The 13067-nt window shown below is 36.0% G+C and overlaps 1 long non-coding RNA gene across 1 annotated transcript in view; it reads left to right on the top strand.

Annotated features, from left to right (window-relative positions):
* The window catches only part of LOC120469480 (uncharacterized), a 93901-nt gene extending 84627 nt beyond the window's left edge, over positions 1–9274 (top strand). Inside the window, exons 6-7 of the long non-coding RNA XR_016168391.1 lie at positions 7774–8052; positions 9135–9274. This is a non-coding gene — a long non-coding RNA (uncharacterized LOC120469480). The remainder of the gene's footprint in view (positions 1–7773; positions 8053–9134) is intronic.
* The last annotated feature ends 3793 nt before the right edge of the window (positions 9275–13067 follow it).

Here is a 13067-nt window from a genome sequence, read left to right as displayed (position 1 = left end):
TTAATAATATAATAATTAAAATATATTAAAATATTTATAATATTTATATTTATATTTATAAAATATTTGCATAATTATTGTCCAGTGTCTATGCTTTCCAGATCGCTCCTATTTTGCAGGTTTTCATTTTTATTTTAAAATATTAAAAGAAAATATAATTATTAAAATATATTAAATAATTATACAATAATTATATAATAATATAATAATTAAAATATTAAAATATTTATACAATTTATATTTATATTTGTATTTATAAAATATTTTCATAATTATTGTCCAATGCTGAGACTGACAAGTGTCTATGCTTTTTTTGCTAATCAAACAGCTGCAAATGAGGGATATTCAGAACATGTTTTTAATATAGGTGACTTTGGGTGAAGCTTTAATCAGTCTGACAAATAGCCATAATAAGAGACTAGCTCGAGGGTTCAGAGCAAAACACACCCCCACACACACATACGGTCACATGTTTACAGTCTCCACAAGAGTTTTGAGAACATTACACTGATTAAATCCATGGGATACTTTGAGGCATTGTGGACTTAAAGAAAGGAACATCAGGGAAAAGAAACTGTTTGTGTTGAGATTTGTTTGTCCTTGGCAATGTGTACACCGTCCTTGTCCTAACCAGACGTGATGCGATAAGTAACTAGACGCGACTGCGAAATGTGTAAAATTATCAATCAAAACCCCCAGCCAATCAGAACAGCTTGTGGGCGGAGTCTCGCGGCAAGTGCACACCACCAGAGAGTAATCTTGAAAATGGATAGGTAGGCTATAATCAGATTCACAAATACTACACCATTTAAACGTTATTCAAATGCATAGGCTACTGATTTACTAAAACAATCTTTGTTTTAGAAAAAATACACTTAAATACACAATTGTATACACAAATGTATTTTGTGAATACACTTATTTTGAGTTTCACTGCTAGATGGGAGATATTCCCACACAGTCTATCTTTCATAGTTACATAAATGGTACTGTAATTAGAGGAATTTAAAATGACCCATAATTGTACATTTATCAGTTTGTATTTAACATCATAATATTTTGTTCTTTTATGATACACAGCTTGCTATTTCGTCATTATGCCTCATCTTTGGAGTCTGATGTGTTTGAAGTGCCGTGATCTTTCTTAGCGTGGCTGTTTGTCTAACAAACGTTCTGACATCCTACTCATTACACCTCTTTCCAAAGGATTTCCAAGTTCAAACGGCGATGATCCAAGCTTCCTGTAAACCCCTGCTGTCCCAAATCAATACTTCTCTTATTTAACGAGTGAAATCCCTGTTACACGTAGTGGCAGCGGTTACGCCTTGACAGCTCAGAGTCGTGGTTCTCAGTCTCATAATGAATTGGGGGAATTCGACAGAAGGGCAGCCTATTTACTATGGCCGTTGATAACAGGCTCGTCCATCCATTGGTCAGACTCCCTTCCTCTAATGAGATGACAGGTGCGATGTTTACACTTCGATCGCTGCTCTAGTTTGAGGGGTCAAGTGTGTTTACTTCTCGGACGTTCGACCCTAATGACCAAGGCTAAATAGTTGACCCTCCATTTTGTGCTGCATATATTGAAAAGGTCACTGGAAGCACAGTGTATATCTGTGTGTGTGTGTGTGGTTGAATTGTGAGCATGTGTCCATCAAAGCATCAGTCATTTCATTGCACATAGACACCTTAAATCAGGGGTGGGCCACTATATCCTTCAGAGATTAACTTCAACTTTGATGAAACTCACTTGAATAAGCTAATCAATGTCCTCAGGATTAGAGGAAAGCTACAGGCAGGTGAGTTTTATCAGGGTTGGGGGTAAACTCTGCCATGCGGCTCTCCAGGGTCAACGTTGCCCACCCATGCTGGCAATTCAAAGCTGGAAAAGATTTTGTCCATCTAAAAAAAAATGGCAGTCTAAAAAAATGGTAGCATCTGTAGTTTTAACAAAAGCTCTGGAGCTGTCAAAAGTTCTGGATGCAGGCAACATGGAGAAAGAGTACCAATTGTTAATTTATATACTACAGGCATTGAAACAATATAAAAGCTGGTTGAAAATCAGCAAACTCAATTAAAGCAAGTTTCACCGCGAGCCAAAGTTTATTTGTTGAACATATATGTTTTATGATCCTAAAAACCATTTGATCAAAGGCTATTTAATACTAATAAGGCTTTTTATTTTATTGATTTTTTTATTTATTATTATTTTGTTATAGGACTGTTAAAAAAAAAATTGCTGATAATTTACTCACCCCCATGTCATCCAAGATGCCCATGTCTTTCTTTCTTCGGTCGAATAGAAATTAAGGTTTTTGATAAACGTTCCAGGATTTTCTCCATATAATGGACTTCAATGGGAACCAAACGGTTCAAGGTCCAAATGAGAGTTTCAGTGCAGCTTCAAAGGGCTTTAAACGACACCAGACGATGAATAAGGGTCTTATCTGCACATTTTGCAGTTATATTGATTGTGGATGTCTTATATGCACATTACAAAAATGCTTTATTTCCACCATAACAATATGCGATATACTGTCATAACAATCAAAATAACAATGGATCTAACATGCATCCCAGTCTACTTCATCTCTATTCATTCTGCTCCATCAGTCATTTCATCATTCAGATTCTTATCTTGGCGTAACACGGATGCCCGTGACATTTTCTGTCACAAACGATTTGAGGGCAAAACCTCATCTGAAGTTCTGAGGCTGGGCAAGGAATGCATCTGAATAGCCAGACTTGTGAAAAATAATTCCTGCTTTCTGCTTAGCTAACAGTACTTCATTCAGATTGGCAACAAAACTGCTCCTCACCTTCTTGTCTGTGGTCATGGGGTGAGCTCAACTCCACAATAAGGTTCTGACCTTTCCGGAAATGATCCCAGCGCCCCTCCAGCACCCCTGATTACCTCAGCTCTTGTTCAGACCCTGCTTTGACCTCCTGCTTTACAGAGCTGGAAAGGTATAAGGATTGTTTACAGATCTAGAGTTTACTAAAAGCATGTGATAGAGGACTTTTCTCACTGCTTGAGTTTCAATGACGCTCTTATATATATATATATATATATATATATATATATATATATATATAATATTTATGATCTTTATTTATGACCTCTTATGAAAACACAAAGCTTGCTTGTGTGTGTGAGAGAGAAAAAATATTTATTTATTCATTGTAGTGAAGGAAAAGCTTCACTATAAAATAAATTAATTCATTATAAATAATAAAAAATAATTAATTAATTTATAAAGAATAAGTATATGTTCAAACTTAATGAAATGTAATGAAAATTATACTATATTAAAGTATTACTACATACAAATACTTGTATATTTTGCTCCTGCACATATTGTTTGTTCAGAATTGTATTTTTTATGTTAATTTTAATTTTTATTTTATGATGCCCTGGTAATCTATTCAGAAAATGGAGATTGTTCATTTATTCTTTTTTGTATTTTTTTACTCCAATGACAAGGTTATTGTTAAAAAATGTTATTATTCTCTTTATGTTACAAATACTATCAATTTCAAATACATAATTTGCTTTATTTGACAATACATTTGTATTGGTTGAAGTATATTGGATTAAAGATTTAATGTCAAGAGATTTTACAGTTCGTATCCTCTATGAATTAAAAAAATATTAATAAAAGTGAATAGCAGTCTTTCCAAAAACTCAGGATTTCATACTTGACCTACATTACATTCATCTGATGATAAAAATAAGACCAAGATTAAACTTGAAGATAAAAAATGATGAATTATTTAATCATGTCATTTGTAATGCACATATGAGGCATGTTACAAAAAAACATGTCAGTTTTAAATGAAACTTTGAGAAAGTGTTATAAACGATAAACAAAATGACATGACAACTGAGTTACTCCCTGAATTATTTTGATCTTGTATGAGAGCTGACAGCAGCTCACAAACATGTCCGCGGTTTCTCCAAACTCAACCCATCAGATTAGAGACAAAACCGAGCTGTGGAAGATGCGTTCATTAAAAGAAAACATATTCTCTTTTCTGCGTCAGGAATCAAATTTATTATTTGTAATGCATGTCTGAAAGCATGGCTCTGTTTAGTTATTATGCACAAACTCATTAAAAAGCATGAAATAGTATTACTGATGCTTTACCTGCATGCATATTTATAAATCAGAACAACTGAAAACTTCTCTGCTACTAAACTTAAATTTCAGTAATATCAAATCACGTCATATGATCTCATCTATGATACTGACATGAGAAAAGAGGCTTGTGATCATGCTCTGTCTATCATTCAGGGAGATGTAATGGGGAATTATGAATCTCCTTGGACCATACGTAAAGGATCAACCATATTATTCGGGATAAGCCTGAGCTTTAAAGCTGCTTTGATGCTTTTCACAGAGCTCAAATCACAAGCCATATGGTTTTAAATGATCTGTGGTCATTTTGGGGTAGTGTAAAGCCTTAATCTTTACTATTTTCATGACATAGTTATTAGTTTTTGGTAAAAAGTTCTACTTTCATAATGCAAGAGATCACTCGGATCACTGGGGTTCAGTTTATGTGCATTTTATCCATATACAGTAACAGAGATGAAACTGATCTACATATCCTATTCACATCCCTTATCATATAGGATACTACTACATTTGTTGCATGCAACCAAAAGCACTTTCATTTATAGTCATTTTTTATAGTGGTGCTCAAATAGGCCATATTATGTCCTTTCACAAAGTCTTGATTTTGTTGTTGGGGTCTATTAGAATAGTTTTCATGCTTGAATGAAAAAAAAAAAACCATTATTTTCCCCATATTGTACATTGTTGTATGTCAGTGAAGCCCCTCCTTCCGAAAGGATCAGTGTTGTGATTGGTCAACCTCTTTGTGCATGTTTCAGAATTATCAAGTCCCCGACCCTTACCATAACCACGAGTTTCGACACACTAACAACTCAACCAGGCCTCGCACTTTATTTTGTGAATGTTCAAATGTTAAGATTTTTTGTGAAACACTATATTTTGTATTGCAGCAGTTTGATACAAAATTGCTCACTTTATTTTGAGTTAAGATTTCATCTGCACCACAGGGTGGATTGAACATAGATGTTTTATGCAATGTGAGCTGACAGCGTGGGTCTCTGGCATTGGCGTTTTGATCTTCCAAAGTGTTGATTGTGAGGTACTTAGTTTAAAAATGATTAATCCATTCCATGCTGCCGCGTGAAAGGCCATCTCTTTGTTTATGTTGCCAATATTACACCTGTTCTCTGCATGATCTGATTGGCCAATCAAAATTATAAAAGACTTGTAATTCTGTGCATCAAAGAAACCCGTTTGTAACAGTAATTGATGTCATATGTAAATGTCTAGACACAGAGAAATCATTTCATTCAAAAAAGCTACAGAATTTTTTTTTTTACCCCTGTTTTAAAGGGTAATTGCATCGGTGGAGACATGAATATGTATTGAACATGGGTCATATATAAATAGTAGCATCAGTTTCTAATTTGGGTCCTTCTTGGGCGATAAAAGGCAGAACATGACTTTTTAGTGCTTGTGGATTGTAGACAACAATCCCCATAGACCAGTGTTGAGCTCCACTCTACGCTACCACCTGGAAATCATTTCACACAATTTCTAGTGAAGAGTTACTTGAATTACTCCTCATTTTTGTTTTGAAATGGTGTGTTATTTTCAAAAAGTTTCTGCCGGTGAAATCAAACGCACTGATTTGTGATAGGTCTGTTGGCGCATTAGGCCCAGCCCCTATGGGCGGGTTTGAAAGGGTGAAATCTGCTCAGTTACTGGGATTTTCATGCACAACCATTTCAAGGGTTTACAAAGAATGGTGTGAAAAGGGAAAAACATCCAGTATGCGGCAGTCCTGTGGGCGAAAATGCCTTGTTGATGCTAGAGGTCAGAGGAGAATGGGCCGACCGATTCAAGCTGATAGAAGTGCAACTTTGACTGAAATAACCACTCGTTACAACCGAGGTATTCAGCAAAGCATTTGTGAAGCCACAACACGCACAACCTTGAGGCGGATGGGCTACAACAGCAGAAGACCCCACCGGGTACCACTCATCTCCACTACAAATAGGAAAAAGAGGCTACAATTTGCAAGAGCTCACCAAAATTGGACAGTTGAAGACTGGAAAAATGTTGGCTGGTCTGATGAGTCTCGATTTCTGTTGAGACTTTCAGATGGTAGAGTCAGAATTTGGGGTAAACAGAATGAGAACATGGATCCATCATGCCATGTTACCACTGTGCAGGCTGGTGGTGGTGGTGTAATGGTGTGGGGGATGTTTTCTTGGCACACTTTAGGCCCCTTAGTGCCAATTGGGCATCATTTAAATGCCACGGCCTACCTGAGCATTGTTTCTGACCATGTCAATCCCTTTATGGCCGGTCACCATGGGTACTTCCAGCAGGATAATGCGCCATGTCACAAAACTCGAATCATTTCAAATTGGTTTCTTGAACATGGCAATGAGTTGACTGTACTAAAATGGCCCCCACAGTCACCAGATCTCAACCCAATAGAGCATCTTTGGGATGTGGTGGAACGGGAGCTTCGTGCCCTGGATGTGCATCCCACAAATCTCCATCAACTGCAAGATGCTATCCTATCAATATGGGCCAACATTTCTAAAGAATGCTTTCAGCACCTTGTTGAATCAATGCCACGTAGAATTAAGGCAGTTCTGAAGGCGAAAGGGGGTCAAACACAGTATTAGTATGGTGTTCCTACTAATCCTTTAGGTGAGTGTATATGGCACTTGAAATGATAACATACTGTAGTAGTTGATTCAGTCACTGCATTTGGTTTGTGATGTTGTTTATTAATGTCCATATGTCGAGCCGAATGCTCTTTAAAAATCATTATTTATTAGCATCTTGTCAATTCTATAAATGATCTGACTTGCTTTTCTGGGTTACATCAAAGCAGTGACAAATCTGTAATAATAATAAAAAAGCATGTTACACAATGCAGATAGTTTTAAAGCAGCTTTACAGTGATAACAGGAAAATGATGCATTTTGGCTGCTGTTCAGCTAAAGTCAGTTCAGTGTTAATTCAGTCCTGTTGTAAAAATCATCAATTATTAAATTAGTTCCTTTCATCTATAAAGCAGTTCTGCGAAAAAAATAAAATAAAAGAGATATCATCGTCCAGATCAGTTCAGTTCTCACACAACAGCATCGGTACAGTCATATCATTAATATTGTTGAATGTTAAGTGTTCCCAACTAAGCAAAAAACAAAACAAAAAAAACACTCTCTTAAGCGTAAATAATAAGCCTAATTTACATAGACAATCTATATTTGCTCTGAAAAGAATGACAATAGCATTATTTAGATAGTTGTTTTAGTGAATGTGCCCCAAAGGATCCGAAAGAAAATATCCTGTGACACATTATAGTTGTCACATCTCCAGAATATCTAATAGTGTAGGTCAAATTACAGTTATAGCTTAATGACTGCAGCTAATGTTAGTTGCATGTAAAATGCCCTCATTACCTTGACAAAATGGTGTGTTAAACTGTGCGCTGAGGATTCACCTCACGCAGAAGACTCCGACAACTCGCCACACAAAAGACACACCGGTGCGTGGAATCTGATTACTTCAATATGTGTGCATCTTTTATTCATGATGGAGACGGATATTTTACCAGACACTGTGTGAAATGGAATTGGTGTGATTTGAAGATCCTGCACATTATTTTCTACATCATGCATGTTTTTCTTCTTCTTTTTTTTTTTTTTTTCAGGCCAGTTCATTTCTAATGTAGCTTACCGCATCCCTCCCTCTGGTCCGGTTTAAATTGAGTGAGTGCTGATTCAGGACGGGCTTGCCTCAAAGGATCATCTGAGATCTACACGAACAGGTTATATCTGTCAAAACATTTGAAAATGACTCACAAGATATTAAAGATTAATTAACTGGAGACTATTCCCATGATATTCATTGTGAAATGGTTTGCTAAGGCAATCTTCACTATTTCTTTTTCTCAAATTGAAGGTGAGATTTCAACAACACAGTATTAAAGGTGGCATATGTAATAATTGAGGTAAAAATATCCAAAAAATGAGCTACACGCATCAAAAGAATGAGAAGAAATAAGTGCAATGATGTAATTAAAAAACTGACAAGTTATAGTGCTGCCGAGATATAAACCTAAATTAGCATGCTAAATTACTAGCCCCGGCCCGGCAGGTGTCGTAATACCAGTTCCGGCCATGGGAGGCGGTATGCGGCCGGGCAACATTACCACCAGCCAAACTGCACTACACGAGTGAGTCGCGCTCGCGCCGGCTTGTGTGTACTTGAACCTGATGTCAGTCGTGTGGAAATACAGCCCATTACTACATTTCAGTTCAGGGAAGAGTTCAAAAAATGATTGGTTGACATTATGCATGAGGAATACATTTTGGTAAGTTGTAGCATACTGTATCTTTCAACAGTGTTCGGGTTCTTTTTCCATTAGCTAGTAGAGACGATCGGTTCACGTGCGCTAGGGATCTGTGGTGTAACATGTACAAGCGCCAAAACGGTATTTATTGTTTGAATTGCATAATAAAATTGACAGAATCTGAGAGCTTAACTAACCTGCTTGCTAAGTGTTAATTGCATGTGTCTCACGGTGAATTCGTGAGAGCTGGCAGCTCTGAATTTCGCTAGGTTGATCAACATCAGCGAATGCTGTCTGTCAAATTAATTCAAACTAACAATAAAAGTGTAATATGAACAAAACGAATACCGTAAACTTAAAATAATAGCCTGCAGGCTTTTATTTTCCCATATCGTCGAAATGCAACAGCTTGTTTTTGAGACAGGCGTCTATGAGTCGGTCTTCATCATTTAGTGTTGAGATGTTGTTCATTTAGTCTCTGATCTCTAAAAATCTCCAAATGCTCCACGTGAAACTGCGGTCTTCCCACCTTTTACTATCGTGTCAAATGATTTGAATAATATGCGGAGAAAGAGAGCAAAACAGCGCTCGTTTGTGTTGTTTGAAGACGTGAGTGCGTGCGGCAGCGGCACAACACATTTTCTGGAGGTATACTGCCCCCATCTGTTATGGAATATGGAATATTTTTTGATTTTTAGTTCCAGAAGGCACCTTTAAAGGAGTAGTTCACTTTTCAAAAAACACTTTTGCTGATAATTTACTCACCCCCATGTCATCCAAGATGGCCATGTCTTTCTTTCTTTAGTCGAGAAGAAAGGAAGGTTTTTGATGAAAACATTCCAGCATTTTTCTCCATATAATGGACTTCAATGGGAACCAAATGATTCAAGCTCCAAAAGACAGTTTCAGTGCAAACTGTTCAAAGGGCTTTAAACGATTCCAGATGATGAATAAGGGTCTTATCCAACCCGGTCTCATCCCAAATCGTCATATAACTGACGTTTTGGGACGTCTTTTGACCATACGTCAATATTCGCCTTTTTAGGGCCCCCTTAAACGTCGGTAGATGAGGTTATGGGATCCTAACTCTACCCCATACCTAAACTTAACCCTAAACCTAACCCGTCATCTAACTGACGTTAAAGGTAAAGCGTCAGTTGTATGACGGCCCGGGATCGCCATCTACCGACGTTTAAGGGGGCCCTAAAAAGGCGGATATTGACGTATGGTCAAAATACGTCCCAAAACGTCAGTTATATGACGATTTGGGATGAGACTGTGTTATCTTATCATGCGAAACGATCGCTCATTTAATAAATAAATAACAAAGTTTAAGTTTTATAAGGTCAAATGCTCGCCTTGCTCTGATCTGTGACGCACGTTCGTGACTCTCCTGTTCGAAATCGTTCATCAAAATGATTGAATCTTTTTCTGAGTCAATTCGTTCGTTTCGTTCGTTGAATGTGCCAAATGACTCTGAAAAAGATTAGTTCCTTTTGATGAACGAGTCACGAGTCACATGACTCCTGCTTTTAGGAAACTATGATATTTTTTCAGTATGATTTGATGACTTTAAAGTTCAAAAGAATCTTTTGCAACTTTAATGTCACTTTTGATCAATTTAATGCATTTCTGCTGAATAAAAGCATTCATTTATTTTAAAATGACAAAAAATAAAATAAAAATCTTACTGACTCCAAACTTTTGAATGTTAGTGTATCTGTACTGTATTTCCTCATGTTTCCAGATACCCAAACACTGAACATAATGGCTTGACTGCAGCTGTTTGCATTTAAAAATTGTTAGCCATTACAATGATTGTTTTATTATATTTACAGAAATACAATGTTTACACAGCCAAATATCACTTTATTCAGTAGCGGTTTGAGGTGGGGTTCCAGACCCCATGCTGATCTGAAATGCTTTCTTGCTTTCAAATAAATATGTATATGATGAATATTGCACTTGACATTTCAGTCCCCCGTTCCAGGCTTTGATCTTTCTGTAACATCTTCATTTCACAACAAGCATTACCCAGAAGACCAGAAGTGACGATTAATGGTACTGAAACATTATTATTCTCAAATAAATTTGCATGACTAATAGGATTGTCTTTAAGGTTTGTTTGTTTTTTGCTTGGGTCCATTTGATGAGACAATAACAATAATTGCTATTTCATTGCTGGTCTTTATAGCATGGATTTCAGTTAGTGAATGTAATTGTGCTCATCAACAACCTCACTGATTTCTAATCAGTTTCTTAGTGACGTCTTTGATTACTTTTGAAAACAGATGCTTGAATAATCTGACACTGATGAAATCTCAGCGTAAACTGCATTTTGTTTCATGTTTATGTTTGGCTTTAATTTATTTCAATTTCATTTTAAATAATCTAATTTGTATGTTTTATTTTATTTCACTTAGATTAAATGATTTTTAAATAGTTTTCAGTTCACAACATCAAAAGGTTTGATTAAGTCATTTACACTCTTACTTTCTATTCATGAATTTAATTCTCATCAGCATTAAACCTTAAAGAACATTTGCATCCCTCTGAAATTGAAAAGGCATAAACATGTTTATGTTTGAGCTTATGTCGGTATGTGGATATGGAACTTTTCAGTGTTTAATTGAACAATGCAAAAATGAATACTAATGAGATTAAATTGTTTTGATATATATATATATATATATATATATATATATATATATATATATATATATATATAGGCTTTAGGCTGCATAATCCAGGAACGCTCCAGCTCATGTGCCTTTGTGCAGGACATCCAGGGTCACTTTAAAATTAAGCAAAGTTTCTACTGTCACATCATGGCTATGGTTTCATTGTTTTTGTCATCATTTATTGTAGGTAATGGAGAAACTAATGCTGTAGTTGCCATAAACATGACACTCTCTAATGATTGCTACCAATTACTGGCAGCTGTGTTACTATAATGACAAGGTTTTAGAAGTCAATTGGACTTTCAGATGGCAATACAACTGGAGGATTGAGTCGATGAATTGTAATATGTGGAGAAAGCCGTCCATTAGCATTCCCATTCATTTCCGTGGCAGCCGCTTGACCGGTGAAATGACAAGGCCTGCTCATGCCTTTGCTAGAGATGGTTTAGGAAACTTTGTTGTCAGCCACTCACCAGAGGCCAGTTACACCAACAGTCTGTATGTTACATCTTACATAGTAGCCTAACACTGAATATTTTAAAGTTGCACCATTAAAGAAGTTAGGATAATAGGCAGTTAAGCTTCTGTCAGGATATTAATCAGCTCATGGTTTCTCTGACAGACTTATGCCTTTAAAATAATAACACTGATATTTACACTTCTTTGTGTTTTGAGAGAGAGAGTGAATGATTTTTTTTTTACCCTGAAACCAATTTTTTTTTTTTTTTTTTTTTTGTGCATAACCCTGTCACTTATTGGAACAAAAATAAATGAAAATACAAAGAGATTTTATTATTCTTTTTTTTCTACTTGCTAATTACGGAGACATGGAGACAATTATGGAGACAAATGTATTATTTACATATTTAAATATAATATTACATATATTTTATGAATATGTATGTAGCCTATTGTATTTCCATAGAAATGCATTTTGCAATTAACAGGTAAGTGGATATGCAGAGCTTTAAAAAATCTGCCCTACAAAGCAAAAAGGCAGAGTGCAGAACTGAGAAAAATGACTTTCGTTAGGGCTTTTTGCAGTTACTGTACAAAGGACTACCATTTTTTCTCCAAAACGACACGCATTTAAGATAAGATGTTTTGTCATATAACAAAGGATGCTTTGAATGTCATGAAAATGGTAGCCTAATAATTAATGTTTGACCAAAACTGCAGTTTAATAGTGCTTTTTTGCTTTGTAGGGCAAACAAAGCAAAAAGGCAGTAACTCAAACATTGAAGGCTGCTTAATGGTAAAATATAATGTATTTCTTATAAATATTGTGATTTAAGCTACTACTAAATGTAAACGCTGCAAATAGATGGGTTTCATATGACGTCACGTCACTGTGTTGCCATGGCGCGAAATGCAAATGAAGAGCAGGAAGTGATTTGCTGCTTGTATTTAGAAGGCACTAACAAACTCAAAATGCTTATGTTTTGCATTGTGGTTACTTAAATCGATCAAACCACAAGGAGTTTTTAATCGTGTACCAAAAGTTGTTGTTCATAAGGGGGAAAATGCAACAAATTGTCTGAAAAACTCAGGAAAAACGGCTTGCAAACCTACGTCTGAGGTCGGGAGGAGCCGAATGGGAAAATGCCCGTGAGTGCGGTGATTACTTCGTCAAAGGTGAGTTAATACAACTTAAGTAGCTATGTTTGTGTAACGTGTTTGCGAACTTTGTAAAGTCAAAGTATGTCTGTAAGACGAGGTAGTTGCTATCTCTACAGCCTCGATGGCAGGAAAATCTCAATTCAGTTGAAAAATCGCTCCTCTTTATAAAATAAGGATCACATCCAATAGATGTTTGATTTATTGTTTATATCTTTCTCTTGTATATCGTGTAAAGTAGTACAGTATGAACTTTCCTCTATCTCGCCCATTGTGCTCTTCCCTTTTTTTTTTTGTTTAATTTTTTATTAACAACATGAAATACAAAAATTAGAACAATCATCTGATGAGACA

This window comes from Pimephales promelas, chromosome 4 (assembly GCF_988280905.1).
Source record: "Pimephales promelas chromosome 4, fPimPro1.hap1.1, whole genome shotgun sequence".
Taxonomy (NCBI): Eukaryota; Metazoa; Chordata; class Actinopteri; order Cypriniformes; family Leuciscidae; genus Pimephales; species Pimephales promelas.
This window is presented reverse-complemented; position numbering and strand designations above follow the sequence as displayed.